General features: G+C 42.1%; 1 protein-coding gene across 1 annotated transcript in view; it reads left to right on the top strand.

Annotated features, from left to right (window-relative positions):
* Nucleotides 1–23,264, top strand: part of CRIM1 (cysteine rich transmembrane BMP regulator 1) — a 973,879-nt gene that overhangs the window by 915,318 nt on the left and 35,297 nt on the right. The gene's annotated exons all lie outside the window — the stretch shown is intronic.

The raw sequence follows: 23,264 nt of genomic DNA, 5'->3' as shown, positions 1-23,264 counted from the left end.
TTCAGGAGGTCTTCCTTTTTTTCTGTGTGCTTTTTTGACAATTGAAGAGTATTTAATGGGTGAATGCTACTTTCAGGCTAACACTATATTCATGGCACTATTTCAGTAGCCACATGGTAGTACCATCCTAAAAGTAATATGCACCAATTTCAGGGGCACACTTCTATACTGTATGGTAATACAATGTTGAACATACCCCTTGTTAAATCAGTAGCCTATGAATGTTGTAGAAACTGACTTACAAATTGGCTTCATTCGTTAGTGTGCTGCTACCACATACATTACAGTTTCCGATGCCAACAGGGACATCAATCACGGCTCAGTACATATGCTAGCAGCGAGGAGACCCTGCCTAGTCCCCATTGTAGTACTGCTCACTTTACTGAATGGAGAGTAAAACGTTGTAACATTCTGATACTATGTAGTGTAGCATCTTGTCCCTTGTTTCATGACTTAGATTGGGCTCACAAGTTCCCTATAAGTAATTGTTAGGGCTAGCGGAACGCACCAAGTAAATAGAGATGTTTATTATAAATGGTGCGTTCGCAGCCCGGGGTCCACCGTGCAGGAGGAACCTGCTGCTAGCGAATGGCGGCACTGTTTGACGGTATAGACTAGCTCTGTTTCCTCACAGAGTAGCCGTGAAAGGAAAGCACTGTGCCCTGTTAGCCTCACAGGAGCACAAGCTTACTGCCAAGCTGATAGCAGTCAGTGGTTATGCAACACGCAATCTCCTCACCGGAGAAGCCGGTATTCTAGGGGCTTATTTCAGCCGGGTCCCTGAACACACTCATACAATCTCCTCACCGGAGGTGCCGGTATTCTAGGGACTTATTTTAGCCGGGTCCCTGAATACATTTTCACATAACCACACTGGCGCAAAGCACATTACTTAGATTTGATACTAGCGCATGGCCGTGCAGCCATGCAGACCTTATATAGCTGCAGCACGTACAGGACCTTCCTAGAAGAACCAATGAGAGATTGCCACAGAGCCGGAGGATCTTCAGGACCGTCCTGGAGAACCAATGGGTCTTGCTGCAATATCTAAGCATGTGACCCTCGATCTCCAATGAGAGATCTTACCCTGGGCATGCTCAGAAGGGGAAAAGCAGGACTTAGTCCCAAAAGCGACTGCTCGCCGCTGCCCAACACTGGCTTCAATGGCAGAAGCTGGAAAAGCAGCAGTAACCCTTTGCACAGAGTCAGACTGAGCGAGACGCTGGGACCGACGTCTCCGCTGAGCAGGCTCCACTGCGGCAGGAGAAGAATGGGAGACTGCAGCGGAGATGGCCCGAGATTCCCCATGTGCAGAGGCGGGAACTCGACCCCTAACTGTAATGCTGTCATTAGTGTCTATTGCCCAATAGTAGCTTTATTGTACTGCCAGGTACAAAGCAGCACCCACCTAATAAATATTGCTGTCTATTCAGCAAGGTCTACAATATAACATATGAATCATTGCAGTGACAGCCGCTGATGATAGCAAAGGGCTCTACGCAAGCAGTGTTGTATCTGAGCCCCCTGCTAAACACATGCCACACAGGCATCAATTACATACTGGATGCTTGCCACCAACACGTTACTCACAGATGAGGTATATGCCACACCTTTCACTCATGCACTGAATGTGCATTTTACCTGGTATTCACAAATTAGATACAGATTACATACATGCAGCACATAACACCACACATTACATACATGCAGCACATAACACCACACATTACATACATGCAGCACATAACACCACACATTACATACATGCAGCACATAACTCCACACATTACATACATGCAGCAGAAACGTATTACGCAGTTCACTCACAATACAAGTACACAGCAATGTAATGTACAGTACTTGGCTTTTTTGCCGGTGAAGCACTGGATTACCCACAGGGAGGACCACTAGGTCCGCAGAACAGTTAGGCCCTGCCAACACCAACAGGCAATTCAATTAATGCCCATTAAGCCACGCCCCAACATGCCAGGTATAGGATATTGGGTCAGCCCTTTCATCTACATACATAGTAATGCAGATGCCACTCCCTTCCTGAGATTGGTCCCCTCTCTTCTCTAAACTGCTCTCGGTTCTTGCTAACAGTTCCAGTCCACCCTTCCTCTGAGTTACAGGTTCTCCTGTCTGCTTCTTGCTCCACCCCCTTCGTATGCAAAAGCCTTTGCCCTCCACTTCTTTGCTTTCTGTGCCATCCTCCTGCTCTGCCTCTTTCATTCAGTCTCAGGGTCTTCTCCAACCCTCTCCCCTGCATGTGGAGGGAGGAGGCGGCAGCTTCCTCTGCTGTTACCCCCCTGACATAAATAAGGGGAAGGGGCCATGTGGAATGTCTCCCCTCTTCGAATGCCCATTCGATGCTTACACACTCATGTGGCGATAAGGGAAGCAAAACTAAAGGTGACCTCCATATAGTCTTGTGTTCCTCTGCAGAAATGCAATTGAACAGCAAGAGGAGACAGAGCAGCCCACTCTTGAGCAAGCTGGTGGTACAGATTAGTCCGTGACTTCAGTGCCTCCACCACTGTGCTACACATCCAAGTCCCAATTAATCCTCAAAAGAAAGCTGTCCATGGATAAAAATCTTTGGTTGACTTACTAATAATTGTACTTCTATGAATGGCTGACTTCCCCTTAGTGTCTTAATTTGGTAGAAATAAGGACTGGACATGTTGGATTTCAACCCATTGTATGTTAATGTTGGCCAACTCCTGACATGTATGGCATCTGCCTTTCCCACTCTGGAAACACCCTGCTTACACCTGAACTTGTTTATTTATGGAAGAACAAGGGGGAAAGGCTGCTGGCCAAGACACAAATCACATGTCTATAGCCAGCTTTACATCCTTGTACGATCAGAACACAAAATACAATGCAAAAAAATGAGGTCCCTACCAAATGAAGGGATTTACCATACTTCTAAACGCGATGACTCACGAAGACCCCCCCTTTTTCAGATGGGAGCCATCACTGCAATCAGCTGCTTCAACTTCTCACACCTCCAGCATTCAGGTCCACCACAGGGGGAGCTATTTGTAAACTACTTTCCGTTCTAGATCATAGAGCTCGGAACTTCTGTTTTATCATATTCATATGCCCTAATAGTGGTTATTTTTTTCTACATAAAAAAGGATGCAGAAGAATAAAACTAATTTTCAAAGCAGAAAAGCAATCTAGTGCTATAATACAAGCTGTTCTAACACTACTTTTGTGCCCGCTATGCCAGTACAATTTGAACCGTACGTTTAATGCAATAATGATAGCAATTGTAGCAAATTCAGTAGAAAATTTACTATTTGTCTATCATACTTTAAGTTACTGTAACTTTGGACAGGTGCAAATCACAAAATACTTAACATTTTTTGTCCAGGATTTTCTTTTCATACATGTCATTAAATTACATTTTTGATGCCACATACCAGACTAGATTTTCAAGCGAGTTACAACTGGTGCATTCATAGACATTTTTTTCTTTTATAATTTACTATTTTTTTTTCATTCCAGTCTTATAAAGGAGTATTCTATTCAGGCAAGACTAAACATAGGGAAATACCATGCTTCTTAATTTCACACTTTTGCAATAAATTTCATGTCTCTCCCAAGTCATAAGTATGTAAGGTATTGGGATGATGGGACGGAAGTGAAAGGTTGTCTGCATAGCAGTCTAGGGTGGAAAGTACAAAATTTTTCCGACTATAAGATGAACTTTTTCATCTGGAAAATATTAATCTATCAAGTGCCTGCCTCATAGAGGAGTCCAGAAGCAAAAGATTTCCCGGACTGCTTCCTGGATGATCAGGCAAAGTGTTTCTAGAGTGTATTGCTGAGTCATTAAGGGTATGTGCAGACAACATTTTTTTAGGCAGATTCCACTAGGAACCTCCTGAAAAAGCACAAAAAGGATGACCATAAAGCAATGTCAAAACTACTTGCTGTGCATATGTTCCATCTTTTTATATACCACCATGTTATATACAGAAGAAAGCATCAGAAAAGGTGATTCAGGGAAAGCACTCTACTGCTTCGAAAACAGTGAGGGAATTCTGGCATCTAAAAGTCACCATGTGCACACACCCTCTTTTGCACCCAGGGCTACCTGCGCAACGATGGTCCTCATTGCCTATCTGGACACCACCCACAGATGTGTCGCAGCTCTGTCTCAGGCAATCCACTGAGAAGCTTATCAGAGCGATCACACATTTACTCTGCGTTCTGGACAGCAATAACTTGTGGACCTCTACCTGCGAAACACTGCCTGCTCCGTTGATGCAGTGTTGGAACTGCAGTCAATGCTCAACTATTCTGTAGGTGTTCAGTATATCAGCACAGTAATGAATCGGTCATTATATATATTATATATTATTCTGTGCACTTCCTGTATATATGCCTTACAATAATTACAATTCCCTATTTATCATCCCACATTTTTGCTGGGTGGGACTGTTACAATGTACATTGCTCAAAAAAATAAAGGGAACACTAAAATCCCACACCCTAGATATCAATGAATGAAATATTCCAGTTGTAAATCTTTATTCATTACATAATGGAATGTGTTGAGAACAATAAAAACAAAAAAATTATCAACATAAATCACAACTTATATCCCATGGAGGTCTGGAGTTGGAATGATGCTCAAAATCAAAGTGGAAAATGAAGTTACAGGCTGATCCAACTTCAGTGGAAATGCCTCAAGACAAGGAAATGATGCTCAGTAGTGTGTGTGTGTGACCTCCACATGCCTGTATGACCTCCCTACAACGCCTGGGCATGCTCCTAATTAGGCGGTGGATGGACCTCCTCCCAGACCTGGACTAAAGCATCCGCCAACTCCTGGACTGTCTGTGGTGCAACGTGACGTTGGTGGATGTGTTCAATCGGATTCAGGTCTGGGGAACGGGCGGGCCAGTCCATATTTTCAATGCCTTCATCTTGCAGGAACTGCTAACACACTCCAGCCACATGAGGTCTGACATTGTCCTGCATTAGGAGGAACCCAGGGCCAACGGCATCAGCATATGGTCTCACAAGTGGTCTGAGGATCTCTTCTCGGTGCCTAGTCGCAGTCAGGCTACCTCTGGCGAGCATATAGAGGACTGTGTGGCCCTCCAAAGAAATGCCACCCCACACCATTACTGACCCACTGCCAAACCGGTCATGCTGAAGGATGTTGTAGCAATAGCACAAAAAGAGGGCTTGAAATTCCAAAAATTCAAAAACACAGCAAAAAAAGGCAGAGATGCGTACCTGCCCAGGCCTCCAAACAAATCAGGATGCAGTGGACCCATATAGTTAATATGGCGGCAACACAGGTGGAAGAATACCAATGAGACAACTGCTCACAGCCTACTATTTCATGGAGGGGGCGGTTGCTTGGTATATAAATGCACAATGAAGACTTGCATGCGGCGCTCTTCACACTATGGTAATGCACAGCATCCAGGTTAACAGCCTATTAGTTACGCCCTTCTATTAGATCAAGTGGGCTGCCCGGCGCTATCAAAATGCATCCCATGTGAACAGACATCACAGTTTACAAGACCAAATGGGCACAACTGCATCCTGAAAAATAAAGTGCAAAAAACACATATAAAAAAATGTGAGGTATTAGTTGATATTTTGGCAAAAATGCGTAAGCTCGTAACCCTCGTCACGGGTCACCACGCTTACAGTCCTAACACTAAACAGCAATAGCACAAAAAGAGGTCTTGTAAACTGTGGTGTCTGTTCACATGGGATGCATTTGGATAGCGCTGGGCAGCCCGCCTGATCTAATAGAAAGGCGTAACTAATAGGCTATTAACCTGGATGCTGTGCATTACCATAGTGTGAAATAGAATAGGGGTAACCATGAGCAGCAAGTATCTATACAATCGCATCTGGGAGAATGATAAACAAAATATCGCAAGGAAAAATATATAGAAGGTAATTACTCCCAGTAAAGCTAATGCTGCCCTAATATCGGACCAAGACGGTTATCACAAAACATATATTGAGAAAAAGGAGGAGGAAATAGATCCAACAAAGATAACCTTTTGTCTTTTATAGTAAAATTGCTTTATTTAAAGTGCAGGGCAAAAAAGACAGTGATGACAACAGAGTCATCCAAACGTGTCTAAAAACAATTAATACGTAAGGGACACTGGGAACACTAAGAACCTTGCCTACTGACCCATAATAGGAAAATAGCAATAGTTAGCATTTAGGGTCACAGTTATAGCACCAATAGGGGACATAGCCTATATTACCATCAGCTAGTGTACAAAGACACCATATCTCGTACAAACATAGTGCAATGTTAACATGTCGTACAACATAGTAAAGTGCTGGCAGGCTATATAACAATAAAACAGGTAGTTAATACATCACCCCAAAATCGGTATAACGCAGGTGCAGTGTCGCAGTGTCTGCTGCTGAGTTGTTGCCCTCCTACGGCCCCCTCCATGTCTCCTGGTGTACTGGCCTGTCTCCTGGTAGCGCCTCCAGCCTCTGGACACTACGCTGACAGACACAGCAAACCTTCTTCCCACAGCTCACATTGATGTGCCATCCTAGATGAGCTGCACTACTTGAGCCACTTGTGTGGGTTGTAGAGTCTGTCTCATGCTACAACGAGTGTGAAAGCACAACCAACATTCAAAAGTGACTAAAGCATTAGCCAGAAAGCATTGGTAATGAGATGTGGTCTGTGGTCCCCACCTGCAGAACCACTCCTTTATTGAGTATTGAGTGTGTCCTGATAATTTTCAATAATTTCCATCTGTTGTCTATTCCATTTGCACAACAGCACGTGAAATTGATTGTCAAACAGTGCTGCTTCCTAAGTGGACAGTTTGATTTCACAGAAGTTTGATTTACTTGGAGTTACATTCTGTTGTTTAAGTGTTTCCTTTATTTTTTTGAGCAGTGTATTTAAAATCAACAGACCCCACTTTACCTTTAAATACCCGTGGTCTTTCCCGTGTGTACTGCAGGTATCATCACCTGAAATCTGTACCAGCTAATTTAATTTTTCTGCCTCATGGACAGCACAGGTGGCACAGAAGATGCACCAAATTTATTAAAGGGTGCAGCAAATATTTGGTGCACTTAAGCAGGTTAAATCTCCTCCAATATCTTCCCACTCAATACATAGGCCAAAGTGGCTGCAAAAGCCATCATCAGTGCTGATATTAGTGTTGGATATTTAGCTATGTCATCCACTGAAGGCATGAGTGCTTGTGAGGTAGACAACCAATTATTTACATGTGGTACCTACCAAAATCACTACCTGCATATATTATTAATAAGAAGTACATTTTCCCATATTCCTTATGTTAATATAGCTTGAGAATCTTGAAAAATCATTGTTGTTTCAGAAGGAATGGTGTCTTCTTTGGAGATGGGATCACCTTTGTCTTGTGTACCTCATAGTTCTTTTAAAGGGAATCTGTCAATAGGATCAACCCTCCTTAACCGTTTAAATATAGGTTATTGGGAGCTGCATAAGATGATGCATTGATATATACGATCTGATGTTTTATTCCAGTGAAATCCAAGTTTTTCTTATCTATAAATTACCTCTTCCAGGCTATGGGGAGGGCCTGGATCTGTATGAGAATCTGTCTCCCGAGCTTATTTTACATGAAGGAGTTGCCAGCATGAGACAAGTAACTGACACAGAACAGGAGAAACAAAATTTGTCGTCTTGCAAACACAGTGTTTGCTTCTCTCTCAGCTCTGCTGTATTGTAACAATATTGCAGCCCTGTCTTCCTGAGCTGGAAGCTGAAGCTGAGGGTAACCTGCAGATGTGTCAGTTATCAGGAGAGCAGAGAGTGGCCATTGCACATCACACTGGTCACTCCCCTTCATGTAAAATAATCTCTGGAGGCAGAGTTATCTTCCAGGCAGCGTCCTCCCCAGAGCCTGGAAGAGGTAATTTATATCAAGTGATAAAAGATTATTTAACAACAACAAGACATCTATCTGATATGCAACACACAGGGATGACTGTTTTCTGCATTCTATAACCTGTATGCCCTCATTAATAGTTTAGATAGATCAAATGTGGTGACAGAGTCCTTTTAATTTTTCATTAGGATTTGGGAATTTTACTCTCTGTTGTTAGTTGAATCTGAAATATTGAGGATTATTTTGCTATGGAAACATTATGGGCCACATTAATCAATCCTGTTTACCAATAAGACTGTAGATCTTGACCATAGCAGCCAATCAGAACTCAGCTTTCATTTTTTAAACTACTCTTGAAAAACTAAAGCATTGCTCTGACTGGTTGCTATGGATAACAATGACAATTTTAATATTCCTATTTTGATAAAAGGAACCAAATATTCACATAAAATCACTATCCACATCCTAGGACCTATCATTGACTTACTCTAGAACTACATCAAATTTCACCTTGTGATTCTCATCACCGATGCAGTATTGGCTAGTATAGATCAGGTGGGATGTCATTTTCTGCTTCGTTTTCAGTGTAATTAGACTACAAATAAGAGACAACGTTGCCTACCTGCAGATATGGGATTAATCTGCAGGTAAATAGTGTTGGAATTATGCCTGTCTTCTTACTCGAAGTGCACTTACAGGGAGAAAATGAACTTATGTCCTCCCTGCAGCTGCTTGCTTCTTGTCAAAGTCACAATCAGCGCTCACTACACAGTGAGCGTGCTGTGCTCTGTCCACAGGTACTGTGATTGACAGCCTGTTCTGCACACATACACTGCCAAGCAGGCTATCGGTGTACAAGGCAGGGAACAGAGACTGTAACAGCTCTCCGCACCACCATTTTGATTGAAAGCCAGCGGCCGCAGGGTTGATATAAGCTCATTTTTTCACTGAAGGCGCACTTCTAAAAGGGCAGCAAGGTATGATTTTAATGCCATTCTCCTGCATATTAACCCCATATCTACAGGCAAATAACGTTTTGGGGCATGACAGTTTCCTTTTAAAGACCATCAGGAAGAAAATATGGGGGACTTATCAAAACTTGCAAAAAGAATACATCCAACCTCCTCTGTTCTATTACACTAGGTTTTATAGACCTACCTAACATCTCCCCTTCTTTGGGTATGTAGCAAATGAAATGGGGAAAAAAAGATCTTAGTTGGCAGTTTGTGTAATGCCAGTAGTGACTGACAATGAATTACAGAAGTGTTGTCATTTGGTGGGGTGGTCCTGCAAGAGCACAACCTGTAGTAAGGCAGCTGGCTATTCGGTCATACTAAAGGCTCCCAGCAAGCTCGGAAATTACAGAAACGGTCAGTCAAGAACTCCCTAGAGAATAGTTAGAATGGGAAACTCCATTTTCCATATGTTTATGGCTCTATAACACAAAATAAACCTTTTATAGACCGTTACCTCGAAAGCGTTAATACATAGAGAGGTTCGTAAACCAGTACGTCCATAGCTCTTCCACTTCCTAATATAGCAAAAGTCATTATAAAGGAAACACTTACTGGCTATGTCCTTGTTTAGTACTAGCACTTATGATGCGACTGCCACAAGGTGATAGGAAAACCTGACACATTTCACTTTTAGAAGCTTTAAAGGTCATGTTCTTACCGCTAAGCTACATGTTAAGCCTGGCAGTCTTTGGCGAGATTAAGAACATTTTATAAGCCAATCTTCTGGCAATTAAATGTTACTTTTTGTGTTGGAACAAGACTCCTGTCATATGTGTAAAGATCTAAACTTGCGATAGCCTATACTGTGCTCACCTCGGACACTGTGGTCTTCTACAACCTGACGGTGAACATGGGTAGTGAGTTTGACAGTCACATTGATTATTTTAGTGTTGTACATATTTTCTATGCAATAGACACTAGAATAATTACACTCATACAATAAAAGTCCGAAAACCATGCAATATTATGGTAATTTTGCATGATACCTGGCTGTTTATTTGTAACCTTAGTGTTAATGCGACTTTGGCTCTTTGAAATCAGCGTTGTCAAGAAAATATTTAGTAGGCGTTGCGATGCTCTTTAGTCCGTGCAGTAGACGAACGATGACAAGCACCAGTACTCCGGATCTCCTGTGAGTATATATTGTTCAGTTGAATAAAACCAGGTGTAAAGCGACAGCATAGCCTGTTGTTCTTGATCATCTGAACGTGTTAATTAGCGGATCCCTAGTACCATCATTGACATCTGTTTATTCTTTCTCATCTTGTCTTTTTTTTTTCTGCTATGTCAGAAACTGTTGTTCCCTCCCACTGACAACCCCACATTTTATCTCTTACATTGACTGTCACAGTATAACAAATCATTTTGGCTCTGTCTCCCATTCTTTATTATTAAATATTTAATAGATTAGATAACGGATGATTTTTTTTGTGATTATGTTGAATCTGATATATTTTTTGGATCCAGATGAATTTGCTGGCAGTTTAAAATGGGAATGTGCGCACCATCGCATTGTGTTCAGCAGGTTGCTTCTCCCTGGTTGTGCAAAATCCAAATTACGGTATGTGGATTTTTTGCAACTTGCTGTGTTTGTGGCATTTTGCTGGATGCAGCGCAAGTTCATTTTTATCTAATTGTTATGTACACCGAGCCTTAAAGGGACCCTGTCACCCCCCCTTGGCGTTTTTAATAAAAAGAGCCACCTTGTGCAGTACTAATGCTGCATTCTGTCAAGGTGGCTCTTTTATTTGGGGTCCCTTCTAATGCTGCAATATTCATTTTTTTAATTAGCCCACCATACCTGTAGTCTGTCCAATGGGCATGTCTTTTCCCCCCGGACACAAACGCCTCCCAGCCATCACTCAGCCCCTCCGGGCTCCACCTCCTGTGCGTTCGTTAACGTCCTCGGCGCCTGCGCTGTAAGTTCCCATCATGTGATGGGAGTCGAAGGGCAGCACAAACTGTGCTTGCCAGAAAAAGGAATTTTCAGCGCAGGCGCCAGGGACGTTAATGAAGGCACAGGAGGAGGCGCACAGAGGTGCTGTGGGACGGCCGGGAGGCGTTTGTGTCCGGAGGGAAAAGACATGCCCCCCCGGACAGACTACTGGTGTGGTTGACAGAATGCAGCATTAGTGCTGCACAAGATGGCTCTTTTAGTTAAAAACACCTGGGGGGGTGACAGGTTCCCTTTAAGTGTATATGTAGGTTTGCAAGCTTTCAGTTCAAAGGGAACAGTTACCAGGTTGGCTTGTAATTAGTTTTATTAGGCAGTGGAACACAATGTTTCATTGGTATGTTCATTATGATCTGTGTAGCATGGGATGACCAGGGGTATAAGTAGGGATGAGCAGACTCGTGGATGTTTGGGTTCATCGGGTCCAAAGTTTGGTTCAGGTATTAGAACTTTGAACTTATAAAAGTCAATGGGGACCCAAACTTGGGTGCTGTAAAATGGTCATAGTAAGGACTAGGGGGCTGCAATGGGCTCTCTCTTCTGAATTCCAAGCACTAAAACGGACTTCAGAGAGAAGTCCGTATTGTGAGTTCAGCACCGGATTGTAGGTGTCTGGTACGAACCCTGGACTTTACAGTTCGGGTTTCTCATCTTTAGAAATAAGATTTCCAGATAGAAGAGGATACATTGAGGCACTCACCAGTACATAAACATTCCAATGCTTTTTCCCAATCATGTGAAAATACAGCAGGAAGGCATGTGGAATACTGAGCACATGCACAACAGCCGTTTAGCGCTTTCAAGACCAGGAAGAAGCCAGTGCAAGCATGAAATGTCTGTTATCCGTGTGCTTAGTGTTCCACACTTCCCTGCTGTTTTAACATGATTTGAATAAAGTAATATAAATTATTATCTACTAGCGAGTGCCTCAATTTATCCTCTTTTTCTAGAAATCTTTTTGCTCTATGTTTTTTATGTGTATGCTGAGCACCACTGATCTGTGCGGGAATAATTGTGCTGAGACTGCCAGTACTATCTTCTACGGATTGCTTGCTAATGATCAAAGGTAACGATTCCACCCTCTGCTATTACTGGACTCCAGGGTCAGAATCTGGGTGCTCCTCTCCAGTCCTTTGTTAACAAAAATTATTATTCAGAAAGTAGCCTGGAGAATCTTTAAGTGAAAATTGCAGATCAGGCTTAATGTCATCTGCCATGCCTTCCTGCCTCACAATATTTTTTTTTTCATTATTCATTAGTTTTTACAGTTGTGAAACAATTTTGTTGCCTCCGATAGCTGATTGTAAATGCCAGACTCGGGAACAAATGAGAAATTGTTGGAAATTATTTGATTCGTTTACATTTTTGGCCTTTATTGCGCTTAGAGTTCTATGGATAATTTTCATAAATTGCCATTTTATGTTTTCTGTACTGAGGAATTTATGCTTACAGTTGTTTTGAAACAAAAGAATATTATTAAATTACTGTTGTGGAAATGACCCATAGAGCCTCTGGTAGTGATCCAAAATCCATTTTATCCTAGGACAGATAACCTTTATACTTATGGGAGGAAATTCATTCATGTTTTATGATAATTTTGTAATTTTAGTTACAACCCCCATTAACCTGTCAGACAATGCAGTTTCTCTAATTATTTTCAGATATTGTATTCTCATCTGAAAAACCAAATACTATAGGAGGGAAATGAGCACTTAGTATAGATAACCTTCTTGAGTTTTTACCTTGATAAAGAACGTCCATTTTATTGCTTAGGAATATTTATGTTACTGAGCCTATAAGGGCTACAAGCTAGTAATAGTGTATAGTGGAACTGGACATTTTAGATTTAACATTTAAATGGAATCTGTTAACCGCTTTTTGCCACCTAATCTGAAAGCGGCCTAATGTAGAGACAGAGACCATGATTCCATCGATGTGTCACTTATGGGCTACCTGGTGCAGGGCTACAATTTTGTTTCTGGTGTCCTTCAACAGCTCTTTGGTCTTCACCATAGTGGAGTTTGGAGTCAGACTGTTTGAGGTTATGAACAGGTGTCTTTTATACTGATAACAAGTTCAAACAGGTGCCATTACTACAGGTAATGAGTGGAGGACAGAGGAGCCTCTTAAAGAAGAAGTTATATGTCTGTGAGAGCCCGTAATCTTGCATGTTTTTAGGCGACCAAATACTTATTTCCCACTATAATTTGCTAAATAAATGTTGCCAAATCAGACAAGGTGATTTTCTGGATTTGTTTTCTCATTTTGACTCTCATAGCTGTGGTCTACCTATGATGTCAATTACAGGTCTCTCTCATCTTTTAAAGTGGGAGAACTTGCACAATTGGTGGCTGACTATAAATACTTTCCCCCCCACTGTATATATAGAGAGAGAGAAAGTAATTTTTTACATTTTAAAAATTACAAAGAGGAAAATTGGCCGATGCAAAAGTTTGGGCACCCTTGGAGATTTGTGTGCTCAGATAACTTTGAAAAAAGGTTTCAAACCATATTTAACCTGTTAAGATTATGTCTTGTTCGTTATCATCAAAAGACCAGATGATGCAAATTTTCCCAGCTTTATAAAAACCCTGCCTCCTATAAGGCTGGGTTCACATTGCGTTCCTGGCGTCCGTTAGGCGGACTACGTTACACCGTGGCATAACGCGGTGTAACGTAGTCCGGTAATGCCGCCATTGAATGCAATGGATGCATCGCTATCACACGCCCACAATGGGCGTGCTCTAGCCATGTGCCGTCATTGAGTGACGGACCCCGAGACGCAGGCTGCAGTGTTTCCGGGTCCGTCACTGCTAGCGCAGATAGAGCATCTGCAAGCTCTATCTGCGCTAGCGATATGACATGTCGGCACTTGCGTTACAGCAGCCCGTTAACGTATGTGTTTAAGGGGCTGCTATTAACGCAGTGTGAACCCAGCCTAACCTTGTGCCAAAAAAGAACAGCCATGAGTTCTCCTAAGCAGTTGCTTAGAACTTTGAAAATGGTGGACCGTGACAAAGCAGGAGAAGGCTGTAGGAAGATAGCAAAATGTTTTCAAGTTGCTGTTTCCTCAGTTCGAAATGTAATTAAGAAATGACAGTTAAGGCCCCTTCACACTTAGCGACGCTGCAGCGATACCGACAACGATCCGGATCTCTGCAGCGTCGCTGTTTGGTCGCTGGAGAGCTGTCACACAGACCGCTCTCCAGCGACCAACGATGCCGGTAACCAGGGTAAACATCGGGTAACTAAGCGCAGGGCCGCGCTTAGTAACCCGATGTTTACCCTGGTTACCATGCTAAAAGTAAAAAAAAACAAACACTAGATACTTACCTACAGCCGTCTGTCCTCCAGCGCTGCGCTCTGCTTCTCTGCTCTCCTCCTGTACTGTCTGTGAGCCGGAAAGCAGAGCGGTGACGTCACCGCTCTGCTTTCCGGCTCACAGACAGTACAGGAGGAGAGCAGAGCGCAGCGCTGGAGGACAGACAGCTGTAGGTAAGTATGTAGTGTTTGTTTTTTTTTACTTTTAGCATGGTAACCAGGGTAAACATCGGGTTACTAAGCGCGGCCCTGCGCTTAGTTACCCGATGTTTACCCTGGTTACCTGTGAAGACATCGCTGGATCGGTGTCACACACGCCGATCCAGCGATGTCTCCAGGGAGTCCAGCGACGAAATAAAGTTCTGGACTTTATTCAGCGACCAACGATCTCCCAGCAGGGGCCTGATCGTTGGTCGCTGTCACACATAACGATTTCATTAACGATATCGTTGCTACGTCACAAATAGCAACGATATAGTTAACAATATCGTTATGTGTGAAGGTACCTTTAACAGAAACAGTGGAGATCAAGATAAGGTCTGGAAGACCAAGCAAAATTTTAGTGAGAGCTGCTCATAGGATTGCTACAGAGGCAAATCAGAACCCCCACTGACTGCAAAGTACCTTCAGAAATTTCAACAAATCCTTGATGCAAAAATAACACCATCAGTAAAAAAGCTAAAGTTGAAAACAGGATGGCTTCTACAAATGGATAATGATCCTAAACACACGTCAAAATCCACAATAGACTACTTCAAAAGGTGCAATCTGAAGGTTTTACAATGGCGCTAACAGTCCCCTGATCCCAACATCATTGAAAATCTGTGACTAGACCTAAAAATAGCAGTGTATGCAAGACAACCCAGGAATCTCTCAGAACTGGAAGAATTTTCCAAAGAAGAATGGATGAAAATCTCTCAAAAAAGAAATAAGATTCCTGGCTGGCTGCAAAAAGATTTACAGGCTGTTATTCTGGAAAAAGGGGGTGGTACTAGGTTCAAACCATGCAGGGTGCCCAAACTTTTGCAAAGATCCTTTTTGTAATTTTTTATATTAAAAAAGAGGAAAAAATATATATTTTTTTTGCCTAAAAGAAAATGTGACATCTTTAACTTTAAGCCTTTTAGAGATCATTTCATCTTCAACTTGCTTAACCCCTTTCTGACCTCGGACGGGATAGTACGTCCCAGGTCAGATCCCCTGCTTTGATGTGGGCTCTGGCGGTGAGCCCTCAACAAAGCAGCGACATGTCATCTATTTTGTACAGCTGACATTTGCGGGCAATAGCGGCGAGTGGAATCGCGATCCACCCACCGCTATTAACTAGTTAAATGCCGCTGACAGTGGCATTTAACTACCGCTTCTGGCCATCCGGCCGGAAGTGCGTGCATCGCCGACCCCGTCACATGATCGGGGTCAGCGATGCGTCTGCATAGTAACCAGAGGTCTCCTTGAGACCTTTATAGTTGCTGATGCTGGCTTGCTGTAAGCGCCACCCTGTGGTCGGCGTTCATAGCAATCCTGTAATTCAGCTACATCTACATAGGAGCGGTGTAATTGGGAACTTAATGGTCAAAAAATCATACACCTCTTGATCAATGATTTGTTTCTCCATAGCACTCTCTAAAATAGTTTTAATTTCTCTCGCAACGTCAAATTTAGGATCATGAGACAATCTCTTGTACACCCTCGGGTCCTCCAACTGTCTCTTAATTTCCTCAATATACTCATTTCTATCCAAGACCACCACCGCACCCCCCTTATCTGCCTTTTTCAGTTTTTGAATTTCAACAAAAATGTAAAATAACCAATAAATTTCGATTAACTTCACAATTGTGTTCCACTTGTTGTTGATTCTTCACCAAAAATGTACATTTGATTTGGTACCTTTATGTTTGAAGCATGATATGTAGGAAAAGGTTGAAAAGTTCCAGGGGACCGAATACTTTCGCAAGGCACTGTGTATAATAAAGGGAATTTGTTGGAGATTATATGCAGTCATGGCCAAAAGTATTGACACCCCTGCAATTCTGTCAGATAATACTCAGTTTCTTCCTGAAAAGGATTGCAATCACAAATTTTTTGGTATTATTATCTTCATTTAATTTGTCTTAAATGAAAAAACACAAAAAGAATTGTCCTAAAGCCAAATTGGATATAATTCCACACCAAACATAAAAAAGGGGGTGGACAAAAGTATTGGCACTGTTCGAAAAATCATGTGATGCTTCTCTAATTTGTGTAATTAACAGCACCTGTAACTTACCTGTGGCACCTAACAGGTGTTGGCAATAACTAAATCACACTTGCAGCCAGTTGACATGGATTAAAGTTGACTCAACCTCTGTCCTGTGTCCTTGTGTGTACCACATTGAGCATGGAGAAAATAAAGAAGACCAAAGAACTGTCTGAGGACTTGAGAAACCAAATTGTGAGGAAGCATGAGCAATCTCAAGGCTACAAGTCCATCTCCAAAGACCTGAATGTTCCTGTGTCTACCGTGCGCAGTGTCATCAAGAAGTTTAAAGCCCATGGCACTGTGGCTAACCTCCCTAGATGTGGATGGAAAAGAAAAATTGACAAGAGATTTCAACGCAAGATTGTGCGGATGTTGGATAAAGAACCTCGACTAACATCTAAACCAGTTGAAGCTGCCCTGCAGTCCGAGGGTACAACAGTGTCAACCCGTACTAGAAAATGGTTTGAGAGAAAGCACTGGAGACTTCTAAGGTGGCCAGCAATGAGTCCACACCTGAATCCCATAGATCACCTGTAGAGAGATCTAAAAATGGCAGTTTGGAGAAGGCACCCTTCAAATATCAGGGACCTGGAGCAGTTTGCCAAAGAAGAATGGTCTAAAATTCCAGCAGAGCATTGTAAGAAACTCATTGATGGTTACCGGAAGCGATTGGTCGCAGTCATTTTGGCTAAAGGTTATGCAACCAAGTATTAGGCTGAGGGTGCCAATACTTTTGTCTGGCCCATTTTTGGAGTTTTGTGTGAAATGATCAATGTTTTGCTTTTTGCTTCATTCTCTTTTGTGTTTTTTCATTTAAGACAAATTAAATGAAGATAATAATACCAAAGAATTTGTGATTGCAATCATTTTCAGGAAGAAACTGAGTATTATCTGACAGAATTGCAGGGGTGTCAATACTTTTGGCCATGACTGTATATATATATATATATGTATATATATATATATATATATATATATATATATATATATATATATATATATATATATATATACATATATATATACATATATATATGTATATATATATATATATATATATATACAGTACAGACCAAAAGTTTGGACACACCTTCTCATTTAAAGATTTTTCTGTATTTTCATGACTATGAAAATTGTACATTGGCACTGAAGGCATCAAAACTATGAATTAACACATGTGGAATTATATACTTAACAAAAAAGTGTGAAACAACTGAAAGATGCTGTGGTAGCCATGCTGGTTCAGTATGCCTTCAATTTTGAATAAATCCCCAACAGTGTCATCAGCAAAGCACCCCCACACTATCACATCTCCTCCTCCATGCTTCATGGTGGGAACCAGGCATGTAGCGTCCATCCGTTCACCTTTTCTGTGTCGCACAAAGACACGGTGGTTGGAACCAAAGATCTCAAATTTGGACTCATCAGACCAAACCACAGATTTCCACTGGTCTCCATGAAGGCCTGCTGCACAAAGTCTCCTCTTAACAGTTGTTGTAGAGATGTGTCTGCTGCTAGAACTCTGTGTGGCATTGACCTGGTCTCTAATCTGAGCTGCTGTTAACCTGCGATTTCTGAGGCTGGTGACTCGGATAAACTTATCCTCAGAAGCAGAGGTGACTCTTGGTCTTCCTTTCCTGGGGCGGTCCTCATGTGAGCCAGTTTTTTTGCAGCGCTTGATGGTTTTTGCCACTGGACTTGGGGACACTTTCAAAGTTTTCCCAATTTTTCGGACTGACTGACCTTCATTTCTTAAAGTAATGATGGCCACTCAATTTTCTTTACTTAGCTGATTTTTTCTTGCCATAATACAAATTCTAACAGTCTATTCAGTAGGACTATCAGCTGTGTATCCACCAGACTTCTGCACAACACAACTGATGGTCCCAACCCCATTTAAAAGGCAAGAAATCTCACTTATTAAACCTGACAGGGCACACCTGTGAAGTGAAAACCATTCCCGGTGACTGCCTCTTGAAGCTCATCAAGAGAATGCCAAGAGTGTGCAAAGCAGTCATCAAAGCAAAAGGTGGCTACTTTGAAGAACCTAGAATATAAAACATATTTTCAATTGTTTCACACTTTTTTGTTAAGTATATAATTCCACATGTGTTAATTCATAGTTTTGATACCTTCAGTGTGAATATACAATTTTCATAGTCATGAAAATACAGAAAAATCATTAAATGAGAAGTTGTGTCCAAATTTTTGGTCTCTGTACTGTGTATATATATATTTATATATTTATATATATATATATATATATATATATATATATATATATATATATATATATATATATATATATATATATATATATATATTCTCCAACAAATTCCCTTTAAAGAAGAGGGTGGCAAGAAAATAAGTAAAAACATTCTACAAAGTTTCTGCAGTTGAGTTATAGATTCTTTGCACTTGGGTTTGTCACGTAACGTATCCTGGTCTCGTATAGCACTCTGTAGTGCTAAAGCATATAAATATGAAATATAGGAAATATGAATAGCATGACTGCTCTAGATAATAAGAACAAATGGAGATGATTTCACATAATTTGCCAATTCATGCATTCCCAGCAGCAAGTGACAAGGCGATCTCTGGTTTGCTGGGAACCTGACTAATGTGAATACCTTTAGGTTAAAACCTCAATTTATCGGTAAGTAGGTTCCTGCTGCAATTAAAACTGCCACAGGCTGGAGGGCAGGGTACTCGGTTAGACAGCTCATATTTCATATATTTCATATATTTCATATTTACATTCTTTAGCACTAGAGAGCCCAACTTTAGTTGTTTGTTATGTATAGAGATGGCTACTCTTAGTTTTCACCTGTACACACCAGTTTTCTGATTGGGAAGTGCCAGTCAGTTTTTTGTTATTTGTATATTAGCTCTCTGACCGAGCACTCCGCCCCCTCTCCAGCCTGTGGCGGTTTTAATTATGAAAGGTGGAGGTACCAAAAGATTATCTGATGCCTATTATAATAAAGGGCCCCATGTTTTCATGTTATTACTTAGTAAATGGTGCCAATTCACGATTTACTATAACTACATCTGTGTGAGTCCCATGGAGTAGTAGAGAGCAGCTACCAGATGCGTATTGGGCCCCTTTTAAACATGGGCCATTTCATGTTGTGCCACCAGTTCTTCCTGGATGGCTGCCTTCTGCATACCGTACAGGACAAAATAAATCTAACATCAGATCAAACGACACCCAGACTTATTCAAAGCAGGAGACCCTTTCTCATAGCTAGTTCCTTACTCTCTGAAGGTAGCTGTTAGGTGTCGAGTTCCCGCCTCTGCACAGGGGGAATCTCGAACCATCTCTGCTGCGGTCTCCCATTCTTCTCCAGCCTCAGTGGAGTCTGTGCTCAGCAGAGACGTCGTTCCCAGCGTCTTGCTCAGTCTCACTCTGTGCATAGGATTACTGCTGCTTTGCCTGCTTCTGCCATTGAAGCCAGTGCTGGGCAGCGGCGAGCAGATGCTTTTGGGATCTTAGTCCTGCTTTTTCCCTTCTGAGCATGCCCAGGGTGAGATCTCCCATTGGAGATCGAGGGTCACATGCTCAGATGCTGCAGCGGTTCCCATTGGTCCTTTATTGGAAGGTCCTGAACGTGCTGCAGCTATATAAGCTGCGCATGACCACACGGCCATGCGCTAGTGTACATTTGCAAACGTGTGTGTGTTGTGAGTGAAAGTCGTTCATTAAAATCCCCTCCCTATTGGATGACTGTTCGCGGAAGGTGGGTGATTGCTATCTAGCACTCGACTTAGCTACCAGCACGTTACACACCATACAGCGTCTAATTGCTGTGACTGCCAGTGCGGCGCCGTGCGCTTTCTCAGCGCTTTCCTTGATTCCTTCACACAGGGTGAAGTAAACCCGTGTGTATTCACATTGGACCGCCATGTAGTCCGTCATTACTTGGCAGCAGGTTCCATCTCTGCACGGTGGACCCCGGGCTGCGAACGCACCTTAATCTATCTTATTATTTGGTGCGTTCCGCTAGCCCTAACAGTAGCTTTGTAGGGAATAACATCTAGACCATGTTCTGTGCATGTCCACAGCATATGTCCGATTGTGAGGCTACTTGTAAAGTCTCCTACCAGTAAGCTACAGATTCTGTTCCTGCTCACTGGACCTTTGGATTGTAAGCTCCGTGATAACTATTTCCTTTGTCTTTAGCTCCTGACTTTCTGTTTCTGTGTAAAGCTAAAGTGATTATTGGAAATTTATCTTGAGGACAGAAACCTTGAATCAGTTGAGCGCATTGTGGAGTTATTGGGCAATACACTTGGTAACACATATTGGTTGAGAACTTTCTCCTTGTCATTCAATTTAATCTCTCATTGTAATTCCTGGTGTTGTATATACTGTATATTCTTTAAGCCAGTGTACAGCACCTTCTATCGATCACTCATTGCATTCATTCAATTTTTGAGCCACTTGAAGTACATGCACCAATGATTTTGGTTGTCTTATCTGGAAGAGTTGTGATAAGTGGATTAATAATCAACCCCATTTACCAATAGTCGTTTAGTTTGTGCTAAGCAGGTCTGACATAGCTTTAAAGCTCCTGTTCCACCATCATAACCCTTTCCACTAATGGTAGTTTCAAGAAGTAAGCCATGCAATTCCAAATCAATATGGCAAAATAAAATCAGACAAGACTTCTGAGTGTGTAAATCATTAAACTCCAGCGACTAAGACAACAATGTATGGCTTTTCGATTACTTATCTTTTTCTTTGTACGTTGTTGTTTCTTAATTAGTTTTCTAACATAGGTGTAATTGAAAGTAAAAGAAATTAGAATATTGAGACCATTTACATGCACTGCTACTTTTGGTACCATACAAACAAATATCACAGTATCATATGTTGTACAAGCATTAATTAGAATAAAGATAGAAAAATTATCTTATAGTTATTGTTTCACTTTCATAACATGAAGCTTCTAACTGTAGATCTAATAGATCAGCTCATTTCTTTATTTTGTACAAAGTCAGTGAGGTTACAGATATTAATTTGACATAAATACCTTGCTGAAAAGCAGTGCCAGACTAGGGTACTAAAGGCCCAACAATAACAATGATTGATGGCCCACTGTTCAGCTACATGCAAATATCACATTACCCTCATTCACAAATTTTCCTATATTTCTATATAATAATAAACAAGGTAGTTTGTTAAATGAATGTTTAGATGATGCCCTTTTCTGTCCATAGTGAAACAAATATATTGGGCCAACTACTTATCATATAGGTGGAGTATAGCTCCCATTCCTGCATGGGAGCCCACTGGAGAATTCTCCTGTTCTCTTGTGGGCCAGTCCGAGCCTGATGAAAAGTACAGAACTAAAACTAAGCAATGGCCCCCTATGCATTAGGACTGAACTAACAAATAGATTTGATGTGTTGGGTGTGGGAAAACTTCCAAGTTTTCCCATTTTTTAAGACAAGGTAGAAAATGAATAAAGTTATTTGACAGGTTGTTGTTACTAACACTAAACCCATGAATGCCAATGTGTTTTGTTTTACTGAAGGATTCAAATGTAACCGATCAAGGGGTTTTCTAGGTGCAAAGATTATTTAAGCATTGTAAAGCAGTGAGAAATTAAGAAACTTAATTTACTTGCTGTTAAAATTCTGCTGTTATCCTTAAGGTACCGTCACACATAGCGACGCTGCAGCGATACCGACAACGATCCGGATCGCTGCAGCGTCGCTGTTTGGTCGCTGGAGAGCTGTCACACAGACCGCTCTCCAGCGACCAACGATCCCGAGGTCCCTGGTAACCAGGGTAAACATCGGGTAACTAAGCGCAGGGCCGCGCTTAGTAACCCGATGTTTACCCTGGTTACCATCCTAAAAAGTAAAAAAACAAACGCTACATACTTACCTACAGCCGTCTGTCCTCGGCGCTCTGCTTCTCTGGTCTGGCTGTGAGCGCCGGGCAGCCAGAAAGCAGAGCGGTGACGTCACCGCTCTGCTTTCCGGCTGACCGACGCTCACAGCCAGAGCAGGAGGAGAGCAGAGCACAGCGCTGGAGGACAGACGGCTGTAGGTAAGTATGTAGTGTTTGTTTTTTTACTTTTAGGATGGTAACCAGGGTAAACATCGGGTTACTAAGCGCGGCCCTGCGCTTAGTTACCCGATGTTTACCCTGGTTACCAGCGAAGACATCGCTGAATCTGTGTCACACACGCCGATTCAGCGATGTCTACGGGGAGTCCAGCGACGAAATAAAGTTCTGGACTTTCTTCCCCGACCAGCGACAGCACAGCAGGGGCCTGATCGCTGCTGCCTGTCACACTGGACGATATCACTAGCGAGGACGCTGCAACGTCACGGATCGCTAGCGATATCGTCTAGTGTGACGGTACCTTTAGCTGTCACATTTGGTCTTGTGACCTCCAGCTTTTTACTTCTCCCCCACAGTCCTGTCTTAGCACAGTGAGCAGAGATTTCCTGTCTGTACTTTGAACAGAATATAGCCTGTCAGTCAAGCACAGCCTTGCAGCTCTCAAACCAGGGTGCATTTAATGAAGATGTCATGGAGGCAGGGCCTGTTATCTCCAAGTGTCTGGGGGTGCCTCCAGAGAGGGAGAGCAGAACCCACAGAAGTAGTGCAGGCTCAAATTAATAATAAGCGAATCAACTGGTGACTTTGGCCAGAGGTGTTGGTGATTGTTTTTCCAGAGTTCTAGTTTATATTAGAATGAATTAATAGATTATATGGTTTATTTCTCCCCTACAGTACACAAAGCCTATGGGGTACCAGTGTCAGCACTGTTAGGAGAGTGAAATTCTGTGGACAGCAATTTATCCATCTT

Source organism: Ranitomeya imitator, chromosome 5, assembly GCF_032444005.1.
Source record: "Ranitomeya imitator isolate aRanImi1 chromosome 5, aRanImi1.pri, whole genome shotgun sequence".
NCBI classification, from domain to species: domain Eukaryota; kingdom Metazoa; phylum Chordata; class Amphibia; order Anura; family Dendrobatidae; genus Ranitomeya; species Ranitomeya imitator.
Note: the sequence above shows the minus strand (reverse complement) of the source record. Positions and strands in the feature narration are given on the sequence as shown.